Below are 22,342 nucleotides of genomic sequence, written 5' to 3' on the forward strand. Positions count from 1 at the left end.
GCCTTGATCTGATCTCAGATATTTGCATTATTTTACAATCACTGAACTGTACATTCAGAAGGCGTTTTAACTCAGGGATGAAATAGTTCTGATGTCACCTGTCTCATAGAACAAAGTTGATAACAGCCAACAGAACAACGGCAGCTCTGATGGTTGGGTGCTATCTGGCCTTACATTATTTTTCACATTACAGTCGCTCTGCAGTGGGTCTTAACCCAAGATTGCGTGAGTACAGGACATCAGTGCTAACTCTCAGGAATGCATACATGCGATGGGATCCCTGTAGCCAGAAAAGATCCACCAATCACCCTTGACATTGTTTGATCTGCGCGCTCTCTGATTGGTGAAACCCTTGTCCGTTTATTTTTATTTTTTAAATCTTTTTCTACAAGTGGGCTGATGTCACGGCTGTGTCATCCCTTACATTACTGTCCCTGGCAGCACGGCCGCGCGGGTCTGGGTCTGGAGGAAGATTCCCCCGGCTGCTTATCCGCCTCTCCGTGAGCAATTACCAGCCTCCGGAACTGGGGAAATTGCCTCAGCCAAGAAATTATCGGTGGAATGAAGTGGGTCGGATACTGTCTGGAATAGAGGATGATTTGACCCCCTGATGCCCCCCCCCGTCCTCCCCCCCAGGCCGTGGGTTTGAAGGGGCCTTCTTCTTCCTGCGCAGGAGGGACTGCCGAAAAGACGGAGTTAAATTAAACGGGGCGCTCTCACGGAACGTTTCTTGTTTTTCCACCGGCTAGGAAGTGAAATGTCCTAAATGTAACAGACGTTCTCTCCCTCCCGTATTCAGATTCTGTCCCGGTAAGGCGCCGCCGCGCGCGCTAAACTCTCACAAATCTCGCGTCTGATCCCGTCTCTCTGTGGGCCGCTCCGAAGCTTCTGAAATTCGTTACCCCTCTCAAAGTTGTTTATTTCATAGTTTTTCTTTTTTCTTGTTTGTGAAGCATGAAGAACTGCATCCTAGGTTGAACCTTGGCTTTTTAGTTAGCTCTCTCTCCCTCTCTCTCTCTCTCTCTTTTTCTTTTTCTGTTTTTTTGTTCAACCTGTAAACCTAAAATAGGCGCATCAGAAGTGTCCCCAGATGACTCATCATTCTGAGCGATGAATGTAAGGAGATAAAATGAAGCACTTCGCCAAGCAGCGGGACATCTAGCCAGTGAAATGTAAATATTCCACAGAGAACGGCTCTTAAAGTTTTTCCTTTCCAGAATGCAGCGAGAGAGAGTAGATTGGCAAGAGTCTGCTAGTCCTAACAGGTGTAAGTGGAGCTCATGAAATGGAAAGTGTGTGTGCGTCTGTGTCTGTGCGTGCATGCGTGCGTGTGTGCGTGCATGCGTGTGTCCGTGCATGTGCGTCTGCATGTATGCGTGTGTGCGTGTGTGTGTGCATGTATGTGTGTGCTTCTGTGTATGTGTGTGTGTGGGAGTAAAAGCTTTGAAATGAGTCCACAGTAATTCCTCTGTTCTCTGCATTGCCATAAAAAGCCTCTCATAACCCTGTGTGCACTGTGGCCTCAGATGGAGACGATCATAGTCTGCCTGTCTGGATCTCATCTATTTAAAGTACAGTATTTATTGTGAAAAGCAGTGTTCTTTTCCCCCGCGCTGGGCTGGTCTGCGGCACGCAGAGAGGCTCCGACAACAATAGAAATCAAGCATCGGCGTACCTGCTTGTTTGCCCTTCCGTGATTGGGTGCCCCGTCGTGATTGTGGCCTGCTTTGTTTCGTGGCCCTTTTAATGTAGCGCGAGCGAGCGCGTGCGGGGCAGCCGGGTGGGGGGGGGGGGGTAGGGCACGGCGGGGGGGGGGGGGGGGGGGGTGATCCGCGGTCGCTTTTCGCGAAGAGACTCGCTGTGTCAGCCGCTGTCTCTTTTCGTTTTGTCTCCGGCGGGACGGCCGTCCGGAGGAAAACCCGTCAGCGAGGCCCCGCGACAGCTGCCCCGGTCGGCTGCCCCGACGTGCTAACCGCTAATGCCCGCTGATCGGATGTGTCTCCGGGTTCGAGCCCCGGGGGGGGGGGGCATCCTTAGCCCTGCCTGACACTCCACTTTGCTAGCGCGCTAACTGCTCTCGACTGGTCCTGACCGGCCTTTGCTAACTGCTGAAAAATCTGCGGGTGTTGCTTATTTATTTTCTCTGCGCTGAGGTCCAAAGAGAAGAGGAGCCTTGCGGTCGGTGCGCGCGTGAAATCAGTGGGTGAACAGAGGACTCTTTTTTTTTTTTTAAATAACGAACAAACCCCCAGCTGTGTTGACATCAGGAGAACAGATTATGAAAGCTTCACCCGTACCTGTGCATTTTAGGGTCATCAACCGTCTTTACACACACACACACACGTGCACACACACACACACACATGCAAGCAAACACACATACACACATACACACACGCACAAACCAACAAACACACCATCTTTTCCGCCTTGTTGAACGTGACCTGAAAAATCTTTTTCTAGTTCGCAAGTTAATCCCTTCAGTGAATTTAAAAGCTTAAGTCTATATAACTGTGCCACTGTAGGAGCTGAACCCTTGCATGGGCTTGTACCTCAGAGGTTGCGGGTTTGATTCCCAGGTGGGGCGCTGCCATTGTAGTCTGGAGGGAGATACTTAAACCTGAATCGCTTCAGTAAATATCCAGCTATGGGGATGGATTGTGTGTAAAAAAATAAAAATGAAAATAAAAAACTCTGGTAAGAGCATCAGTTGGATGATGAAATGGAATGTGATGTTGCTCCTTATCTCTCCCCTCTCACTTGGGTGGGGGGGTTTGGGGGGGAGAGGGTTTGGGGATATACTTCATGTGCTCCAGCCAGGTCTAGTCTCAGGAGGGCCTGCTTTTCCGCCTCCAGATGATCCCTCATCCCGCGCAGGACCATAAACGTAATGGATTTGATATCACAATGTGTTCCTTTGGTGCTAAAATCGAAGGTAATCATGGAGCTTGGCCCGGGAGCCGCGGCCGCGCCCGTCTCTTTTGGGTTTGGGCCACGGAGCCCCGTTGTCATGGGTTGTGAGGAGGAGCGAAGTGTGTGTATGTTGTGTCTGTATGCGGTGTGCACTGGCGGCGCCGGACCTCTACTGCTCTGTTGGCGTGTGCTGTGGGGCGAGTATGGTGCATGTGTGTGTGTGTGGGGGAGAGGTGTGTGTTTGTGTGTGTGTGTTGGGTGTGTGTGTGCGACGAGTGTGTGTATGTGCGTGTGCATGTGAGGGAGCGAGTATGTGTGCATGTGTGTGTGTGTGAGGGGGAGAGAGAGAGAGTGTGTGTATTTGTGTGTGTGTGTATGCGGGTGTGTGCATGCTTGCGCGCACGCACGTGTGTGTATGTGCGTGTGCATGTGAGGGAGCGAGTATGTGTGTGTGTGTGTGCATGTGTGGGGTGTGTGTGTGTGTGTGCAGTGTGTGTGCGGTGTGTGCGTGTGTGTGTGTGTGTGTGTGTGTGCTGTGTGCATGTGTGGAGGATGAGAGTGTGTGTGTGCGTGCGTGTGTGTGTGGTGTAAGGACAAGTGATGTGTGCATGTGTGTGTGTGTGCGTGTGAGAGTGATGGAGAGCGTGTGTGTGCGTGTGTGTGTGTGTAACAGTGAACACACTCTCTTTGTCTGACTCCGTGTCCCGCTCCTCCTGCGCGTCTCTGACACGTCCCGCTCTCGACGGCGTGGCTGAATTGGATGTGCGCTGTTTAATTTAGGCGCTATGAGCGCTACGCTGCCGAGACCCGGCCCACAACGGTCCCCACCGGGCCTGTCTCCAAGGCCCGTCCCCCAGGCGTCTAATCTGAGGCCCTGTCTAAGCGCTCCCAACAAGCTGGTCTCCCCCACAAACCGACAGGCCTCCCCCACAAAGCAGGCTCCCCCACCAAGGGCCCTGTCTCCCCCACAAAGCGTCCGGTCTCCCCCACCAAGGGTCCGATCTCCCCCACAAAGGGGTTTTGTAGGACAGGCCCTCAGATTTTGAGCGATCCTATAGGACTCGCTCTGAGATTCAAGGTTATCTCATTGGAATGGCCCTGTGGTTGGGTAATCCTATTGGACAGGCCCTGAAATTCTGAACTATTCTGTTTGGCAGGATCTTAGATTCTGAGCAATCCTATTGGACTGGCACTGAGATTCTGAGCAATCCTATTGGACTGGCACTGAGATTCTGAGCAATCCTATTGGACTGGCCCTGACATTCTGAGCAGTCCTATTGGACTGGCACTAAGATTCTAAGCAATCCTACTGGATTGGCACTGAGATTCTGAGAAATCCTATTGGGTAGGATCTTACATTCTGAACAATCCTTTGGACAACCCCTGATTCTGATATCTCCCCCAGGATTCTGATTGATTCTATTGGACAGGCCTTGAGACCCTAAGATCTCCTATAGGACAGGCTATAAGATTTTGAGCTATCCTATTGTACTGAACAATCCTATTGGACAGGCCCTGGGAGATGTTCTACTCATAATTCCACTCAGTCGTTCCCCCCAACCCCAACACCACCCCCCACCCCCCCATACTCCCCTGAACAGCATCTCAGACACTTCCTGTCCAACTGGAATTCGTATGCCAGTGCAGTGTAGAGAAGCATTGGTGCCTGATTCAGAATCTTGAACAATTTCTCTCTTTTTTTGGGATGGGGATTAGTTTTCCAGCAGTGGCAGGTGTTTCGTATTATAACCCCCCTCCCCCCTCCCCCATGCTTTTACCTGCTGTGTTTTGTGTTACTTTCAGGTTGGCTTCAGTGCCGCTGGTCCCCCGCCAGGGGCGTTAATCCGGGGGGGGGGGCGACGGTGGGGGGAGCGACGGGCCAAGGGCAGCCACGTCTGTCCGCTTCTGCCAGCGCTGTGTGGCGCATGCGCCAGGGGCTGTGTCTGGCGCCACCGCATTTTCCCACTTCCACAGGAAATAAACAAAAATGAAAAAAGGCTTCCTTCACGTTCCTCCTGGGTCCCTGCTCTCCGAAATGCAGAGGTGGGCAAAGGTGGAGAAATCCAGGCACAGAAAGTAAAAGTCCTCCCCAGTATTTTGATCCATTTTTGACCTGGATTGGCTAATCAGCATAATTCTTTAGCCAGGGGGTAGAACTAATTAGTAAAATCAGCTGGCTGAGTTCATGGGTGGAAGAAACACCTGGCAGGACTTTCACTTTCTGACCCCAGGACTCTCCACCTCTGTCAGCGGGATCTGTCCAATAGGATCACTCGGAATCTCAGGGCCTGTCCAATAGAACTGCTCAGAATATCAGCACCAGTCTAATAGGATCACTCGGAATCTCAGGGCCTGTCCAATAGAACTGCTCAGAATATCATCACTGAGAATTTCAGTATGAGCCACACAGAATTGCTTAGAAACACAGGACCTGTCCTAAAAGTGCTCCTGGTGTGGGAGACTGGTTGACCTCCACTCTCCAAATCTGATTGGACACTAGCCTGGCCCCTACAGCCTTTCCACAGCAGTGGGAGAACGTAGAGTGGCCAATGAATTTCACGTGAACATTGAAAATGTTTCTCTGCGGCACGGCTTCGAGAAGGCACTTTGTTCAGCGAAGCTAGCGCTTCGTAGCGCAGAATGAAAGCTCTGTAGCATCTGGAAGCTTTACCGCGCGATGGCGGCGGCGGCGGCGGCGGCGGCTAACAGCGCAGTCCTCCCCCCCGTCAGCACACACAGGGACGCATTAACGGCTCGTCCAAGGCCTGCGCTGGAGCGGCTTCCGCTGCGTCTGCAGCTCCGTCCTCCCGCCAAACCGCCCGCCGCGCAGTGGCTAACGAAGGGGGGCGGGCTGAGCCGGGCCGCGGGCCTAAACGCTCGGGTCCGGGCCGTTTCGCGCCGAAGTGGGTCCTGTGGAGACGCATTCTCCCTCCCTCCTCCGTGGGCCAGAACCTCGGAAGCAGGCGCTCTGGAGCACGTCGGGCCGTGATCTTCACCTGCCTGCACCCGAGTCCCGACTCGTCCTCACCTCCTCTGGCACGGGCGACGAACTCCCGTCCTGGAGGGCCGCAGCATCTGCTGTTTTGTTCCGGCACCGGCGGTTCATTCAGGTCCACGATCGCCAGAGGAGTTCCACACACCTGCTAATCAGGACCTTAATTGGCAGCTGACTGAAAGGAAACCACAAAAACACACGCAGACACTGCGGCCCCCTGGGGTTCGGGTTCGACGCCCCTGTCCCACGGCCGCGCTGTCCCCTGTGCCCCGAATGGAACACACTCCACTGTGCTGCGTGCAAATCTGCAATGGAGCAGCTTCACAGTGCTTTTAGGTTTTTATAATGCGGGAGCATAAATCATATTTAAGTACAATTTGCAGCGTATGGATATATTTTCATCGTAATGTTGTTGAGTGTAAGCGTGGTCATTAAAGGTGGAGTTTGTATAATAAGGATACGGCATAAAAATTATAAAATGTCCTTATAATTCAAATTCTGCAGCTGAAAATATTATTTATTACAGTGACTTCTAGCTATTAGGAACATTGTGTGGATATGGTGTAATACAATATAAACCAGTATCCTAACAATTCAAATTCTGCCACGGACAAAAATGATTTATTAGCTTTATTTATTTGGTGGCTGTGCCCCGTTGTGAAAGAGTGTGTTCTTCTGTGAAATCAGGCCCGGGTTATGTACAGGATGATAGGCGAAAACAGTCCAGGCTGTTCACAAACACTCGTGCTTATCCACAGCTTATCCGTGGACGTGAGGGTGGCACGATGGCATCTCCAAGGGCACGGCTGGCATCTCCAAAACACGGAGAAAAGTAAAGCGTTGTGCAGAATAAGTGCCCAAGGAGACTTACCGATAACCAATCATAGGGGAGCGTGAAATATGGGTGACAGCAGCTGACCAATAGGAACATGTTACATTAGTATATGGAATACATGCCCAGGTCCCTGGAAGTCCAGTGAGAAAGCAGTTTTTCTTTGACTGTGCCTAGACTGTTTATCTGGTCTCACATGACTGGCGGTGGTCTGACTTCCTGGTCGAACGCGCCGGTGTTCGACGGAGTGCGCTTTCATTGGGCATTGACCGTTTGACACAGAAGAGAGACACGGGGAGGTTTAAGGACAACAGCCAGCCCTCACGGGCTCATTCTGTTACTTCACAGCCTAGCCTGGCATCCAGCGCTGGGCCTAGCCTGGCATCCAGCGCTGGGCCTAGCCTGGCATCCAGCGCTGGGCCTAGCCTGGCATCCAGCGCTGGGCCTAGCCTGGCATCCAGCGCTGGGCCTAGCCTGGCATCCAGCGCTGGGCCTAGCCTGGCATCCTGCGCTGGGCCTAGCCTGGCATCCAGCGCTGGGCCTAGCCTGGCACCCAGCGCTGGGCCTAGCCTGGCATCCAGCGCTGGGCCTAGCCTGTTCTTCCACACTCCCGACGGTCTCTCTCTGCTGCTGAGCTGTTCTGCGTGCTAATGACGTCTGTCAAAACAACACTTCCTGTTATCCGTGCAGGTGTGAAGTTTACCTTTTACTGGGGCCACGCCCTTTTCTGTTTGCGCCTCTGACGTGATCGATATTCTTGAGGCAGTTTACACTCAACCAGCTGTCCAGGACTAATTCTCAGGTCCAATTAGCAGACCCCTCCCTCCCCCCCCCCCCCCCCCCCCCTTGCTCTCTCATAAAGAACAGTCGTTCGGAGGAAAACAAGACGCATCAGGGAGGAAGACTCATCCTCCGTCAGCACTTTTTTTGAGCGTTTTCCAGCCTTGGAAGTCTAACCGCTCATTTAAATGTCAACCGTCACACTTCAGCTGAGGGTGAAGAAAAAGAAAGAAAGACACCAGACAAAAAAATAAAATAAAATACAACAAAAAAATAAGTTTTTTTTTTATCTGGTTTTCCACCCCAGCAGGGTCAGCTGCCGTCGACAGGACAACAGCGGCCGTAGGTTGGGTCGTTCTCTGCGAGCGAGCGAGCGAGCGAGCGGACGAGAGGACAGACGTTCTGCTTTCACCGCGGTGAGAAGGTGACCCACATCATCAACCTTGCAGAGCAGGGGAGTGTCATTGAGAGAGAGGGGTGGGGGGAGAGAGAGAAACGTAGAGGAGGAGAGAGAGGGAGAAAGGGGGGAGAGAAAGAGAGAGGGAGAGAGAAAGGGAGAGAGAGAGAGAGAGACGGAGAGATAATAAAGAGGGAAGGAGAGAGCGCGCTCCGTGCTGTTTCAGTACCCCGGGTGATTTATTAAGGGAAAACGTAATCGCGCTCGGCTCAGTCCGTTACTGATGTTCTTTGTTGTAGTAATAAAAACATTATAGCTTGTGACCAAATATAGCTTGATTCATTTTTCTGCGTCGTAGGACGTACCTTCTCAACAGTCCTGTCTCGCTCGCTCAGCAGAACAGGGCCTGAGGAGCGCCGTCTCGTCAGGAAGGGCGTTGCACACGTTGTGCTCTGGGTATGTGGTATTATCAACAGCAGCTGTTCGGTATTTTTGGGGTATGTTTTTTCCCTGAATGAAAGAACACAGTTTTTGACCTACATCAGTCCATGGTGTTCATATTTTTCCTTCACTTGCATAACTTTTTTGATTAAAATAATAATAATAACAATTTTTATCGTTGCCCACATAGATTGGCGACTTCAGTTGCTTTTTGCTATTTTGTTTTTGTGTAAAACATTAACAACTGACAACCAGCAACAAAATGTAAGCATTTTAAGGACAAATGTGAACTGGGTTATGTCAAAGGAAAGGAGGTTTGTCCTGGTTTAGGGCAATGTCTTTCACCAATGTGTCGGGGGCAGGGCGGTGGGGGGGGATGAGTCAAGCTGGGGATGATGCCTCTCCCTCCTTCCGCCCCCCCCCCAAAAAAAAAGCCCAACCCTTCCCTTCCTCCCACCCCCATCCTGTCTTCATGGGGGGGGGCAGCAGAGGTGACAGCCTTCTGGAGCGCAACAGGAAGTGCATTAGCAGGCGCACAACAGGAAGCGCATTAGCACACGCGCAACAGGAAGCGCATTAGCACAGGCGCAACAGGAAGCGCATTAGCACAGGCCACTGTCAACAGCAGCTGCACCTGGTTCAGGCCGACGGCAGCCAATCTCTTCAGCGGCGGCATTTAATCAAAAGACACCGCACCCCCTTTCCCCCTCTCCCAACACCCCAGCCCCTTTCCCTAATGACACCCTAGGCACCAGCTGCCACCCCCCCCCCATCCCCCCCCCATCCCCCCCCCAAAAAAAAACGATAATCCAGCCTCTTCAAACGAAAATTGCAGAAAGGAAGGGAGAAGGAGAAAAATAACTTTTGCTCAATCAAGATTTGATTAGCAGATCATGTGCACATGCTGCGAATGGAAGCCTTTTCTTTCTTTCTTTCTTCCTTTCTTTTTTCTATTTTTTTTTCTTTAACCCCCCCCCCCTTCCCCCTCCCCCCCCCCTCTTTTCTTGTTCCTGTTTATTTTAGTCTCAGTCTGTCGAGTGCAATCTCGCCCGGGCGAATGGGTTTCGGTTCGTTTGGACCGCTTTTGTGCACTTCGCCCGGGAGGAGAAGGGGGGGGGGGGGCGGAGGGGTGGGGGGTGGGGTGGATTTGCGGTGATTGCGTCGCTTGCCAATAACAATCTCGTCTCGTTTCCTGCCGTTCCGGACCGGGGCTTGAGCGGCGTCCTCGCTCCGGACCGGCGCTGGAGCGGCTCGGCGTTCCCGACCGGGAAGTCCACAGCCCGCCCGCATGAGCACCGGCCTGTTTTACACCCGAGCGTCGCGCTGCTGCTCATGAGCTCGACTTACACAGTGTCTGTGCGCCCTTTTTTATAAAACGGCAGTTTTTGGAATCACAATCTCCAACCCAAAGGGGTCAAGACCGGGGCACGGTGCGTTTCCAACCGCTTATTTTACTTTTCATTTTTTATATCCAACCTTGCTTCCTTTCCTTGTCTCTTTTCCAAGGATGGAAGGCCGATCAGGTCAAAATTAGGTGAAACTGACGCCTGGAATCACGCGATATCGACATGGGCTCGGTCCATTCGCTTGCTTTTTCTTCACGCTTCCTTTCCTTGCTTCTAGCTCCACCCATCGGAGGAAGCGGGAAAATGAAGCAAGGAAAGCTTTTATTCCGCAATACATATCAGTCACGTGGTTGAATTTGTCACAGTCTCATAGCTGGAACTGAAATTATACATCGTTCTGCACTCTCCGCCGGCTAAGTGCAGTTCATCTTGAGTGAATTTTGACATCACTAATGTGCAGTAGTCAGACAGCTGTTTTTCCTTTGAGTTCGCCATTTTAGGTTGAGCGATATCTCTGAAGCCAGTTTATTTTTTTCATGGAAACTCCACACAGCCGTCGTTTATCGTGTTTGTCGCAATCCCCGCACGCTTTCCTCCGTTTGCTCGTTTGTTCGCTGTCTGTTAACCGCCTGGCTCTACACTTGATTGCGAGGCTATTAGCCAGTCTGACATTTTTCCTGCGACTCCTGAATTATGGCAGATTATGTGAGACTTTGTACAAAATTAGTTTTAAATTCCGGGCGTTATCCAAATGTATCGTTTCGAAGCCGAATTCCTCGGTGCCCGGATAATCTGTCTGTAACGGATAATGGCGGGTAAATCTGTTAGCGGTAAGGATGAGGGATAAGTAGACGTCAGGGTCATGGGCTTTTTCCCACCACGGACTGTCAATCACACTCTGTCCCAGACCCAGCCCAAGACTCCATGACCATATATCGCTCCTCCCCCCCTTTTTCCAAACTGCACAGTCTCTGGCTCCAGTCTGCACAAAATGGCGGCAAAAAACTGTAGTTCCGTGACTTCTAAACACTTTTCACAAGACCATTTTTTTTTTACAGTCTATGCTCCAGCCCCACCACGTGCTTGTCCAGTGTTCTCATCTCACCTGTTTACCCTAGTTCCTGAACTAAATTTTTTTTTGCCCACTTCAAGCAGCTGGCCAAGACCACTGTAATGTCAAATCCAAGACTCGTGTTAGGTTATTGGTACGATATAAAAGAGCCTGCGCAATCAAAATCATCACTTCTGACCGTTATATAGGCTGCATGCTGTTGCTTTTTACTTCCCATCATCCGTAAAAGACGGAAGCATTAAAATGCGCAGATTCAGTCAACATTTGATCGTAAATTAGACAAAAAATTTCGACACAACTGTGTGGTTGCATCCTCGCACACACAATGACTTCCGTGATCAACACAACGAACCCACCAATCTGCTTTTGGAGCAATTTAAATAACACTTTCATTTAATTACACGGCAAATTGAAGGACAGATGTTGGTTGGTTGGATACCGGCCACAAGGTTTCACAGCAATTTTTTTTATTTAACACTGCTAAACATTCCCTTAATTATAAATATTTATGCGTTACATACTCACGTTTAATGAGCAATCTGGCTACAGTGGATGTGAGATCACTTGTGTGCAGACTTCTAGAGAAACTAAATTTATTGGGCCTGTTCTGTAATTCTCAGAATTAAATGATGAACAACCTTTTTTTTTAAAAAAGAAAAATAAACAAAACAATTTAAGCATGAATGACGAAATCTTGTTCCTGGCAGTATGACTGGGAGTATCTTAGGTGTATGGAGGTCCAGGGTCCATCCACCATCACGGAGATATATTACATTGTGTATTGGCAGCCTGCAGTGTAATTATAGGGGGCATTATTTTAAAAACTATGACTACTGTAATTACGAAAAAAAAACTGTGGACCCACAAAGGAGCATTTTGCTGCTGTCTGGCAACCCCAGGAAAGATTAAATAAAATCACCTTGTTAATAAGATCCTTTCAGCCAAGACCCCCCCCCCCAAAAAAAAAGGCAAGAACTCTGTAGTACTACAAACGGGGTCTGCAATTAAACGCCTCATTCAAATCACTCAATCTGGCATCCCAGGCTGTGCCCGGGACGGCCCCCCTTCTTATCCTCAGACAATGATTACACGGTACACCCCAATCAGATGCCCCTGATCGGCATCGTCTTGCCAGCTGGACGACCCGTCTCCCCGAGCAACCGTCAGCCGCTCCGAGCAGGGTCCAGGCCTTCTCTTCTCCGCGCGATGGCGGATTTGGCGGCCCAGTCTGTCAGTCAGTCAGTCAGTCAGTCAGTCAGTCAGTCAGTCAGTCTGTCAGTCAGTCAGTCAGTCAGTCAGTCAGTCAGTCAGTCAGTCTGTCAGTCAGTCAGTCAGTCAGTCTGTCAGTCAGTCAGTCTGTCAGTCAGTCAGTCAGTCAGTCAGTCAGTCAGTCAGTCAGTCAGTCAGTCAGTCAGTCTGTCAGTCAGTCAGTCAGTCAGTCAGTCAGTCAGTCTGTCAGTCAGTCAGTCAGTCAGTCAGTCTGTCAGTCAGTCAGTCAGTCAGACTGTCAGTCAGTCAGTCTGTCTGTCAGGGAGACGGATTGACTGGCTGTTTCTCCGCTAATGACTGAAAACCAAACCACCTCGCCCTTTATCTCTTTATCTTATCGCACACACCTGGGTGCTGGCGCTTATGTGCTTGTACCTGCCTGTCTGTAATCCGAGTCGTGTTCGCGCAACTAGTGAAATGGATGCCTGTAAAATGATTTAGCAAAAGAAAAAAAAATGGAAATGCAAAATGACAAAATAGTCTTTTCTCTTTTTTTTTTTCAAGCCTTGGAATTTTAAAGTCCCATAGCATCGTTGCATTACTGTTAATTCTAACGCACTTTTAGTAAGTAATTTCAGGTGTTTAATCTTTAAGTGTACAGTTCACTGACATGACAAAGAGCGCTACAAAGTCAACCAGCGATTTTAAACCAAAAAATGCCAGATATATCCCTGGGATTCTAAGAATTTAAGCTTGCGGTGTACATGTAAAATCACTGGGCCCATTCTGGGAATAATTGCCTTTCTTACGAAGTTAAACCTGCTTCACAGTTTCTGAGCACAGATTCAGAATGCAAGGCCCCCCTATATTACGCTCAAGGAGAGAAGCAGAACCTTTTTTACCCATCAAATTTTAATGTGTAGGTCAGGTGGGACCAGCACTAACCAGTCTGACCTGCCTTTTTTTCCGGAAGGTTCACCAAATGGAAATGAAATACACAAAAAAAAAAAAAAAAATACATTGAGATAAAATATGTTATCAAAATATTACACCACCACGTGAAATAATATTTCATATATTATATTGTTAATTAATATTTATTTATGTTAATATTATATTTGAAAATATTTTGAATATTTTTATTATTTTTACAATGATACACTACCTGGCCAAACATGGACATCTGACAACCAAAATCTCATCCAAATTTATGGACATTAATATCCACCCTTTGCTGCTATAACAACCTCCACTCTTCTGGGAAGACTTTATACTAGATGTTGGAACATTGCTGCAGGGATTTTCTTCCATTCAGCCAGAAGAGCATTAGTGAGGTCGGGCAGTGATAGGGGGATTAGGAGTTGGCTTTCCAGTTGATCCCAAAGGTGTTGGATGGGGTTGAGGTCAGGGCTCTGCGCAGGTCAGTCAAGTTCTCCAACATCGTTCTCGACGAAAGCATTTCTAAATGGACCTCGCTGTGTGCCCAGGGGCATTGTTATGCTGAAACAGGAAAGGGCCTTCCCAAACTGTTGTGGAAGCACGGAATTGTATAGAATGTCATTGTATTGTAGCATTAAGACTTGCCTTCACTGGAACTGAGGGACCTAAGCCAAACCAGACCAATGTGTGTCCAGATACCTTTGGTCATATATTGTATTATATGCCCAAACCTGTTGTGTCTTTCAGATATTGGAATATATTCTTCAGTATATTGCCATTTGAAAAATATTTTCGCAAGTCTCTAAGTAATTATTTATAATAGATTACAGTATATTTCATTTTCTGTAAGGGAGGTCAAATGATGCCGAAGGACTTGGGAGACTCATTTGGAGAGAGACAGAGAGGGGGAGAGGGGCAGAGAGAAAGGAGAGAGAGAAAGGGGGAGAGAGGGAGGGAGGGATGATCTTTGCGTCTGTTGCCTGGCCGATTGGAATTCAGTATCTTGTGCCAGCACAGGCTCTCAGAGTGTCTGCTCTACCTGGCAGCTCAGGTGTGTGTGTGGGGGTGGGGGGTGTTAGATTAAATGAAAAGTTTTAAATTCAAGTCCCCTCTGCCCCCCGAAAATGAAATCAGTAACGAGTCGTTTGCCAGCACCCCCGATCAGCCGAAGGGTCTGTCCCCGCCCTCGGGTGGGCCGTAAGGATTACAGAACGCTGCGGAGGAGGAGAAAAAGAAGGGAAGATGGGGGGGAAAGAAAGGAAATCTGGAATCTATATTTCACTACTGTCCTGTGGAAGGGAAAGAGAACAGCACCTCTGAAATTAATTAACCGTGGTGGCTGAGCCCAGTTTCCCCATTATTACTGCAAAGCGCTTTGTTGTAGCTATTATTTATTCTTCTTCTTCTTATTATTATTATTATTATTCCATGGACATACATTACATTTGTCGGCCTGGCGTTTGAAGGCTGCGCATAAGCACTTCTAATTGTATTTAAATCTGTATTTACAGCCCCTAGAAAAATGAGCACACAACAGACTGTCGATGGCGGCTAGCGGGGGGGGGGGGGGGGGCTGGAGGGATGCTGCAGCCGTCTCCATGGCTTCTGAGTGATGTTTCCAGAGGTTTTTCCTCTTTTCGTAAGAGCAGAAATAGTTTCCGGGAAGGGAAACTATTCTCCTGGGTCCGGTCTCTGCGGAGGTGATGCCAGAGACTCTCGGCTATCTTCAAATTAGTTCCCTAACCGGGAGAGGGCTGAAAATTGGGGGGAGGGGGAGAGGGAGGGGGTGGGTGGAGACAGGCTAACCTTGTGGCACCACATCGATCTATACCTGCTGACCTCTTGTTCCCACGGAGACCAGGTAGAAATGCATGTGGGGGGGAGTGGAGCGGGGGGGGGGGGGGGGGACTTCCCCCGCCGCCTGGGAACCAAATCTTGTTAACAGTTCTCATCAGTGTTGACTTGGGCAAGGGAGGGGGGGGGGATGTTGGGGGGCAGGAAATGAACAGTTCAATTGGGGGCAGATTTGAAGGTGAAATGGGAGAAAAGGAAGCCCTTTCCTCTTAGTTTTATTTGGCTGTCAAAGTCCCTAAAAAACAGGGGTTATCAAAGGTGAAAAGCTGTGACCGATGAATATTTATAATCCTATTAATTAGCTACAGAAATGATTCCTTATTGGGCTGCGCTGTGTTTTGAAGTGTTGCAGCAAATAACAAAAAAAAAAGAAAAAAAAACGAAACTCCACTAACCACGAAACAGTGCCAGCCCAGGGTCAAAGGGCAAGCTGACTGCAGGCCTAAGTTTTGGCTTGTTTGAGTCCTTATTCAGTGCTACTGTGCATTTATTTACATACAGCCCGTTCCCTGGTGCAGGAAGCGGGCGCAGAGTGAACTCGCTGTCGCTCTGTCAGCAAACTCGCCTCCGCTAACAGACGACGCACCGGCACAGGAAGTACGTACGAATCGCGGGGCTACGCGGTCGCGGGAATAAAACGAAGGCTCCGGCTTTCCCTCGGCGCCCGGGCCCCGTCGGCGATCTCCTTGAAGGCGTCGGCGTTTTATATTGCAACATTAGTTTCGGCGACGCTCGGCTGGCGAGGGGTCCGGCTCGCCCCCTCGCCCCCTCGCCCGCTCGTCCTCAGGTCCACATCGCTTTCAATTTGAATTCCATTACCTGCGACGCCACTTTTCAAACAATGGAGGGGTCCTATTAATTACCAAAGTATGGAGCTGGTCTAAAGGTGAACGTGCAATTACGGAATTAAATCAAGCAGCCGTTTAACTTGTCAGTCCTGACAGAAATAATTTGTGTGAATTATTAAAGTCCTCCGCCGTTCTCTCTCTGCAATATTGTAAGATGTCGCCGTACAATGTATGTCAAGGCACCAAGTCCCCTTTTTTTGTGTAATGAAATGAAAACATTAATTGCGTTTCCCGCGGTTCAGGTGAGCCATATATCCTGTGGATCGTGTGTGGTATTAACTTCCAGTTCCAGGCCTTCACTGGAGATAGGTGGGTCTCCTCCCCAATTACAGATGGTATCTGATTTAATAAAGTCAGTGTAAGAATATATGGTCTTAAGGGTATGGCCTGCAATATCTGAAGAGTGTTTGAAAAAGGCCGTCGTGAATTGTCATTTATTTGCTTTATCCAGCAAATGTAGTTTTTATATCTCGCGCTAATCGCTGCTTTTGATTAAATAAGTTAAATCTTACGCTGCCCTTTCTGGTGGGGGTGGGGGGGGGGTTATTTAACGTGACATGACTACTTCAATGGGCCATATAGTTCGTGGAAGACTCCGTGGAATACAAAAGAAAACCTTAATAGCCTGCAAGGGAACAGAAAACAGAACACACACGCGCGCACACAAAGGCGCACAAAAGAAATAAATAAACCATGCCCATTTCTTGACTTTGAAATTACCACGTGCAAAGAAAAGCTATGTTTAGTCCATAATTACTGAACTTGTCTGTGATCAAAATGGATCCAGTTAATTACAGTTTGTTAAGCACACGGGGTAATTTCATTCCGTAGTCTAGTCAATTTAGGTTCTGGCGTTTGCGTGTTGTCATGGCAACAAGGGTCGTGGTTTGGGAAGGTTTTTGTCGACTCGGGACGCGGGAAATGAACTGAAAAGTGTTTCCTGTCGAAAGGTATTCGTGGACGTCGCCTGATTTGCAGGCACATAATGTCCTTTGTCTCTGTAGCCTACGACGTCTGGCTAGGGGAAACTGGGAAGAATATGGCCTTGCATATTCGCGTTGAATTTGCAGAACATTTTTCTAAGAACAGAGGATCTTTGAGCAGAAAGATTAAGATTAAGTACACCAGACAATTTAAAACATCCCAGTGCCTTTGCCTATTAATTGTGCAACTGAATTCCAATTTAAGCATGGAAACGGTCTCCACCTGGTGTACGGTCTTCGCGCAGCTGTTCTGACGGCGGCAGTCGCTTTCCTTGGTTTTTTTTTATTTTTTTTTTTAGTAGGCTAGTGGATATTAGAGAAGCCTCATCGGTCAATTAGCCAAATGAAGAGAGCATTCGCTCGGACTGGCATCGTCGAGGTTATGAACGGCGCGCAATCGCCGCTTTCAGTTCATTTGCCGCGCATGAAAAAATCATTCTCCAGCCTCAATTGGTTTGAACTACAGCCTGCCAGATCGCTCCGGGGGACGGCTGCGCGCTTTAGCGGAAGGCCGACGTCGCATTCGCTCACACGGGACGTCCTCTAAGTGACGATTACCAGTACAGGCGCCGCGCGCGGCTGTCAGGGAGGATGCTAATGTTCCAGAATGCTGAGACTCTTATCTTTCTTTTCTTGTCTTGGTTTTTCTCTCTCCTCGGATTAGTTCACGGAGTACTGAAAATGAGCATAGATTTGTGCATAAATCGGCCCAACAGGGATAGCCAAGGGCGCAGTACGTGCGCAAGCTAATGTATGTGCGCGAGGAAGCACGCAATGCGGTGGCAGGTTTGATCAGCTCAAAAGAGAATATTCTGTATATTACTGCATATTAAAATAAGTAAGACGTTCATATTTATTTCATGGATCCGACCTGGGATTTAACAAACAAAAAAATTCCTTGGGTCCTAAAGCTATTATGTTAGTCATGCAAGCGTAAGTATCGTTGCGGAAATAACCCTGTCGAATTGCGTTACGACCTTATTTACTAGAGCTACTTTCCACAAACATGGTGTGAATCAAAGCTCTCCCTGGGCATACACGGCAGCGTTGTATTCCCTGTGCGCGGGCACGTAAGTGGAAATATCCGGTCCTGTCGCCAAGACTGAAGAGAGCTCCTGTGTCATCAGAAGGAAGTGAAAATTAATTCATTAATATCAACTTGTTCGGCGTGTGCTTCCAGAATGGCCGTTGATATGTGGCGAATTGTTCCTATCTGTTTTTTACTTTAATTCTTTAAAAAAAAGAAAAGAAAATACAGACCGGGGATGTGGTGCCAGAGTGCCATCTATTGGCGTGTTTAGGTATTGTCTCCTGGACCAAAATGTCACAGGTGTAGGATGTTGGAGATTTCGACTCATAAATCCTTTAATCTCTTCTGAAATGGCGCGAGTTTATAATGCTACTTGCGTCGTATTGAATCTGACGTTCGGGTAATCAGTTTCTGTTTGTCATGGTGTTTCCAAACGCTCCCGACAAAAGCGGGCATTCATCAACGTGACGTGGAATTGTACGTCTATGTCATGTTTTTTATATATTTTTTTTATTATTAGTTAACAAGTCGGCGGTCAACTGTATATTTGAATGTATGAAATGACGTTAATTTATTCTCTCCCCTTTCGGAAACAGAGACGGTATTAGGCACACAAAAGGATTTGCCGTGCCTTTGATTAATTAAAACGGGCCTTCCGTTCGGTGTAGTAGAACGGCCTCGCGCGTCAGCGCCATTAGTTGTTGGTTGCTGCCGTCATCTCTCTCCTGAAAGCGATGTGATGTGTGTGTGTGTGGACCGGAGAAAAAAGATAAGGTTAGGCGGAGAGGTTCATAAATCAGTCTTACACAAATAGAGGTCCGCTTATGAATGTACACCCAGCGCGGAAACGGAGAGGGTAAGTGACAGAACAAAGCAACGCAATTAGCCGCGGTTTGTAAAAACGCACGGTGGAGCTATACATCATGTGTCAAATCGCTGTTCCGCGCGCGTCCGGAAGAGAGCGGATGGAAACGCCATTCAAGGAGGCACGGCAACATGGTGGTTGTCTAAAGTTAGAAGAAGAGGGAAAACACACACCCTGCCAGGTTTTACTGGTCCACCGGGAAATGTTGTTAACATTCACAGATGCAGCACTATGAGTTGTTAAAGTAAAGTAACTCCCAACATTGTATCACACGTGGTTGTTATACCCAATATGTGAGATTGTAGTTTCCGTGGTAAACACTACGGTGCACACATAGTTGTTACATTCAGATGAAGTGGACGAAGGCAGGCTACCTTACCTGTGTGAGCGAATGTAGGCGGAATGCCCATTAACACAGACACACAGACACACACACACACACACACAGCCAGCCAGCCACACATCTTAAGGCAAAGAGATGACTGGGTGTTGTAATGTGCTTGTTTGGTGCAGTTAGGCCTTCCTGTGTTTCAGACCGTTGTGTGGTCTGCTTCACTGTGGTGCGTGAGCATCACACTTCACGTAGTTTGTTTGTTACTTTCACTTTGAAACAGGAGCGGAGGTAGGGCATGATTGGCTAATTTAACCCCCCTCCACTCTCACACACAGGCACGCACGCACACACACACACAAGCACACATTCACACATACATGCACTCATACACAAACATAGACACACACACATACAAACATGCACAGGCACACACACACACAAGCACTCATACACAAACATGGACACACACACATACAAACATGCACACGCACACACACACACACACACACACACACTCCAGGCCTCGAGAAACACCATCACCAGCATTCAAGATCAGTGCCTCGCAGTTGGGGGAGGAGGTCAGATTGGGGGAGGGTGGGATGGGGGGGGGGGCAGTTACACTGTTAGAACACAAGCGTGTGTTTGAGTAGGTGGGGGGGGGGTATGGCAGGGGAGGACAGGTTGGATGAGGGGGGGGGCAGTTACACTGTTAGAACACAAGCGTGTGTCTGAGTAGGTGGGGGGGTATGGCAGGGGAGGACAGGTTGGGTGAGGGGGGGGGCAGGTACAGCATTAGAACACAAGCGTGTGTCTGAGTAGGTGGGGGGGGTATGGCAGGGGAGGACAGGTTGGGTGAGGGGGGCAGGTACAGCATTAGAACACAAGTATGTGTTTGTGTGGGGGGAGGCGGGGGGGTGTCATTTTGAGGGCTGATGGTGACCAGAACTGTCAGTTGCTGCACGGAAAAATCTCCACCCGCTGTACCCCTCCTGCTCACTTATCAGCTGGGAGCGACAAAACACAACTAGACCCCCGCCCTCCGCTACCTGCTCACTTTTATCAGCTAGGAGAAGCGACAAAGACACAAATATGACCCCCGGCTGCCCCCCCCCTCCGCTACCTGCTCACTTTGATCAGCTGGGGGAAGCAACAAATAGGACCCATGCCCCCCCCACACCACCCCCCCGCTACCTGCTCACTTTTATCAGCTGGGGGGCGGTGGGGTGACAAAAGACAAATAGGACCCCCCCCCCACTAGCTGCTCACTTTTATCTGCTGGGGGGGGGGGGGGGTGACAAAAAGACAAATAGGACCCCCCCCCACTAGCTGCTCACTTTTATCTGCTGGGGGAAGTGACAAAAACACAAATAGGACCCCCCCCCCCCCCCCCCCCGCTGCTGTGAACGCTACGTGCTGCTGTTGTCATGTGTTACAAAAATGAGCTTTTCCCCCTCTGGCACCTTACATAAAGTAACCTTCCCAAAAATGTCATGCTGAGAGAGAGAGAGAGAGAGAGAGAGAGCAAGAAAGAGAGAAAGAGAAGGAAGGAGGAGAGAGAGGGATGGATGCAGGTTTTCAGAGAAGAACATTTCAGTCTTTCAGTCTAGTATCTTCCTCCTCCTTCACAACAACAGCTTATGTACCCGTGAAGGATAAACACAGACAAGTATAACCGAGTAAACCTGACCACTTAAATCTCACATCCCCCAAACCCCCCCCCATCCCCCCCCTCCCCCAAATCCCACCTCATTCTGTCCTTCAAACCTGGGGGGGAGAGGAGGGGGGGCGGTGTGGCAAGTGTGACAGCTTTGCTTTTTCATTTTCTCCATTCCTCTCTCTGTCCACCTATCCACCACCCTGCTCCTCCCTTTTTCTTTTCACCTCTCTCACCCCCCCCCCCCCCAATCCCCACCCCCCCCCCCCCCCCACCCCCAGCCCGCTCCACTGTGCCATGCTGGCCTGAGGTACTGACCTGCAGTAAAAGGGAAATCAATAGTCAATTCCATTTTGCAGGGCAAGTGTGACAGGTACTAGATAGGAGTGGATTGGGCCCTTGTACGGAGCAAGAGTGGGTGAGCCTCGGCCTGTCTACCCCCCCCTCCCCCCCCCCCCCCCCCCCCCATTGCCACTCTCAGGTGTAGGGGGATTCAGGCCTTAGTTCTCTGAGTACCTGACTGCTAAGTGAGATAACGCTAGCCCATTACATTACATTACATTACATTACATTAGTTCTCTGAGTACCTGACTGCTAAGTGAGATAACGCTAACCCCAGCCGAACCCTGCGCACAGCCAGGGAACCCCTATTCTTACTGAGGGAAATTAGCTCTTGAGCTTAAGTCCGGTGCTCTTGGCATCGATGTGATTACTGATATGTTAAGTGTTGTGAACTGTCCCTTTGAAATAAATAAACAAACGAAGCAGGTCCCAGACTTACTGTTCCCTCAACCCCCCTAAATGACAACATGCACTTTATGCGTGTCCACCTCTTATTAACTTATTAACTTGTGGCCTTCCTTAAGCTAAAATGGCGACATAGCTCAGGAGGTAAGACCGATTGTCTGGCAGTCGGAGGGTTGCCGGTTCAAACCCTGCCCTGGGCGTGTCGAAGTGTCCTTGAGCAAGACACCTAACCCCTAACCCCTAACTGCTCTGGCGAATGAGAGGCATCAATTGTAAAGCGCTTTGGATAAAAGCGCTATATAAATGCAGTCCATTTACCATTTACCAAAATGAGGAATTCAATGTATACATATTAGTTTTATTTAATATAGTTTATATATTACATTACATTACATTACAGGCATTTGGCAGACGCTCTTATCCAGAGCGACGTACAACAAAGTGTATAACCATAACCAGGAACAAGTATGACGAAACCCCTAGAGAGAAGTACCGGTCCAAGTACAGGGAACAACCGCATAGTTCAACCTGGACCCTGGTGGTTAAACTGATTAACACTAACAACGAGAACGGCAACAACGCAATCTATGGAAAAATAAAAATAAATAAAAATACAAGTAGTCGTTAAGACTGGCGCATCAACTAAGTCACCTATTAAACAGCTGCCTAGTTACAACCCTAAGTTTAGTCATTTACAGGGGGGGAAGGGATGGGGAGAGGTGCAGCCTGAAGAGGTGGGTCTTCAGTCGTCGTTTGAAATGGGTCACAGTCTCAGCTGTTCTGACCTCCACAGGGAGGTCATTCCACCATCGTGGGGCCAGAACAGAGAGGAGACGTGTTCTGACAGAGAGGAGACGTGTTCTGACAGAGAGGAGACGTGTTCTGACAGAGAGGAGACGTTGCGTTATATATGCTATATAACGCAACTAAAGACAGAGAGGGAGCGGGAGCGTTTCCCAATGAGCAGGGGCGAGGCCCGCCCCCATTATTCGGCGCTAAAATAACCGCCATAACGAGCCGCCAAGCCGCGCGACGCCCTCTGCCCCCCCCCCCCCCCCCCCCCCCCACCCTCACCCCCACCCCCCCCCAGCCGCTCTCCTCCC

The sequence above is a fragment of the Anguilla rostrata genome, chromosome 1 (genome assembly GCF_018555375.3).
Source record: "Anguilla rostrata isolate EN2019 chromosome 1, ASM1855537v3, whole genome shotgun sequence".
NCBI classification, from domain to species: domain Eukaryota; kingdom Metazoa; phylum Chordata; class Actinopteri; order Anguilliformes; family Anguillidae; genus Anguilla; species Anguilla rostrata.